This window comes from Mobula birostris, chromosome 4, assembly GCF_030028105.1.
Source record: "Mobula birostris isolate sMobBir1 chromosome 4, sMobBir1.hap1, whole genome shotgun sequence".
Taxonomy (NCBI): Eukaryota; Metazoa; Chordata; class Chondrichthyes; order Myliobatiformes; family Myliobatidae; genus Mobula; species Mobula birostris.
The window spans coordinates 91,271,077-91,274,428 of record NC_092373.1 but is presented as its reverse complement, the minus strand read 5'-3'; the positions used below and the strand labels follow the sequence as shown (position 1 = coordinate 91,274,428).

Sequence of the window (3,352 nt, the reverse complement as noted above, 5' to 3'; positions counted from 1 at the left end):
GTCAGGGTGGCCGAGTGGTCTAAGGCACCAGACTTAAGCCGAGAAAGTCGTTTCATAATAGACGCGAGTGTTCTGGTCTCCACCTGGAGACGTGGGTTCGAATCCCACTCCTGACAACTGTTGTCTTTTACACTTGGTGTTTTGATAATGTAATCACTAATTTTATTGCAACGATCAAAGCATGGGTTGGGAGGATGAGAAAAACGCAAGAAAGATAAAGGTTTTGTTTTAGTCACAGCAGAGAGCAGTACAACGGGTCACATCACATCGGATTTAGGCTGCCGAGTTTGAAGAGAAAGAGCAATCTGTGAAGAGTGTCTGTGTCACCTTCTCAACCATGGCTGTCGGGTAGGCAGAACTACATCAGTGCCATTCAGACACGTTGTCGGTCGCTATACTGAAAAGGCATTTTACATCGTCGTTCTTACCTGTACATCTGCCGCCGAGCTCAGCATCGTGCGTTTAACACCACTCTGGACTTGGGAGTATCGGATTGATCATTCTGGACTGGATTATATTCTCTTTCAGTGGTTTAATAGGCCACTCTTCCTTTTTTTTGCAAAGCATATGTTTTAAGACATACAGCGCGGAAAATAGCCTTCGGCCCAACTGGTTCAAAGTTAAAAGGAGAAAGTACATTTTGCAACACAGCAGATCTATATACATATATCACCATATACAAAAATGAAATTCACTTTCCCGCGGGCATCCAACAAACACAATGAAATCATTGACGGACCGTGGTAACAGAACGGTCAAAACACACAATGTGTATAACACAACAAACTGTGCAAACTCAAGCGAAATAATAATGATAGTAGCAACATTGATTGTTGTTTTACGCAATAATCCAGGGCGACTACGAAGCCCACTAGAATTTCTTTAGATATAAACTCCTTCTCAAAACAACCAGATGAATAACACATTGACGAAGGATCGAATATGAACGATTTGAAATTATTCACATAAAGCTGCAACGTTTAATACAGATAGCAAAAATGATTTCAAAAGTTATAAAAATAAAATCTGGACAAGATAAGCATATCAGATTAAACAAAAAGGAAATTTCAATTGAGGTAGCACAATATAAACTAGTACAGCAGGATGCAATGCAATTGATGGATGGATACTTTTACTTTATATCTTTATGATTTGGATGTTGGAATTGATGACCTTACGGGCAGGTTTGTGGACTAGATGAAGACAGGTGGAGATGCAGGAGATCTGCAGGACGTAGAGAAGCTACAGAAGAACTTGGACAGATTAGGAGAATGGGCAAAAAAGTGGCACATAGAACACACTGAAAGGATGGGCTAGCATTGGAGACATAGCAAAGGTAGTTTAGAGAATAATTCAGGATGGAAAGACTGATAGCTGGAGTATTTGATGGCTCTGGTCCTCTACGCACGACAATTCAGAAGATTGAGTGTTTCTCTACTCACGGTGATCGGGAAGATTGAGTGTTTACCCTACTGATGTCCCTATTTGACCCTTCCTGACTACTGGAGGTTGTCTCCCTATGTCTATCACTCGTGTCTTCCGGCGGTTTGGGTCCACCTGGTCCAGGAATAAACCTAGCTTCCTGCAATTTCAGCAGATGCTGAAACCCATCTTCAAACTCCGCTCTAAGCAACCAGCGAGACTTTTCTCAGAAAGGCGTGTTCTCCGTTGCTCTAATAGTGTGGCAGCTACTATTGGAGAAATCAAAATCAGATCCCTCAGTAGAAAATGTTTCTTCGCCTTCCAACGTTTCCTCAGTTAATCCCCTTTTCTATTCCTCGAGCATTCCGGCAAATGCAGGGATCCCTGTTACTCTACCTGCATCCAGTACAAAAGATAATAGGTTCAGACTGGGTGTACCTCACAGTTCCTCCTATCCGTTCATCATCCTACTTAGCAGGAGCTGGCACCTTCTCAAAAGCAGCTCTGTACACAGTGTGAATGGACAAGGGGTCCAAAAACTTCTTTCAATTTCTCTCCTCGCGTGCTCTCAGGAGCATTATCACATCGGCAGTATTTGTTCCTACAAGAATAGAAGCTCCATCCTTCTCAATCGGATCCGGGTAGAGCAAGACTAGTGTGTCAATAATCTCAGTTACTCCAACATCTGCTCCGTAAACTCCAGCTTCAACAAGACGTAACCATTGCATGGATACTCATCAGTACTAAGCCCCGGAATCTCAGGGCACTCAGTGACGTCAATGGTAAGTGCGCCCGATACCGGTCGGAACAGGATCTACAAAGCAAAGTAATTTGAGAACCTGCATCCACTGTGGCTCCAGCATAAACACCTTCAGTCCGTAGAGATACACCAGAGTATAGTCTCACTAGCCCTTCAGGAAGAGTGTTTTGTACTTTAGTACTGTTTCCTTTGATACTCTAATCCTCTCCATGACGTCAGCCTGTTCCTTCACTGGGTCCCTCCGCAGCTTGATCTCTTTTCGTCGCTGTTTGATTAACCGCTGAATTGTTTTCTGAAGGTTTTCCTGTCCTTCACACCCCCGCTTCTCCACATTTGTACAGAAAATGTCGGTCACTTCCCTGGTATAGGGGTCCTGCTCAGTAACATCGCACCCGTGTGTCGGGCTTCCTATCGGCCCTTTGTGTAGCAGCAAACGATATCATCCGAATTACCGCGGCCCACAGATTTTTCACGATATCCTGCAACACCCGCGGTTGTGTGAGATTTGGGGCGCTTTAGCAACAGTGGCTACTACCGAGGACTTTGCCCTGATCACGAAGGCCTCCCGTTCCTCCATCATGTTTTCCTCCTCGCTAACTTCTCGGAAGAATTCGGTACAAATATGTAGGATTCCGCAATATTCATATCATTCGAATACCTACAGCAATCACGTCATGTTGCACACTACCCCCTGTATCAGACGCTCCTGTGCCCGTCATAGCCCCCTTTTTCCATCTTATTTTTCTTTCTTTACCCGTGGAATCCCTTTCTCTCCGCCACCTTAAACAACAACAGTAAAGCTGCGTTCCCCGTTACAACAGAACCTCCTGTGTTCCAGCCAGGGATGTCACATTCAGTCCATCTATAAACGTCCAAATCCTCACTTCCCTACATGTGAACACAGCGATTCTTCCCAGCGTTGTCATTCACCATTACAACCTCCCTCCCAAATTTCTGCTGATACGCGTCTAACGAGTTCTGATCTGTAATTTTAACACTGCTTCTCTTTCCACAGATGCTGCCTAACCTGAGAAAACTGTAACAAGCTCGTTTTCATTTCTGATTCCCAAGATGTGTTTGTGTGTAAATAACTCTGTTCTCAACTCAGGCATTCAATCTGTTCTCAAACACAACCATTTGTTTTGGATGTGAAGTGGGTGACGCAAAGTT

The 3,352-nt window shown here is 44.1% G+C and overlaps 1 non-coding gene across 1 annotated transcript; it reads left to right on the top strand.

The window, feature by feature from the left end:
- Positions 1 to 116, top strand: trnal-uaa (transfer RNA leucine (anticodon UAA)). The gene is made up of 2 exons: positions 1 to 38; positions 71 to 116. It is a non-coding gene; the product is annotated as a tRNA-Leu (tRNA).
- The last annotated feature ends 3,236 nt before the right edge of the window (positions 117 to 3,352 follow it).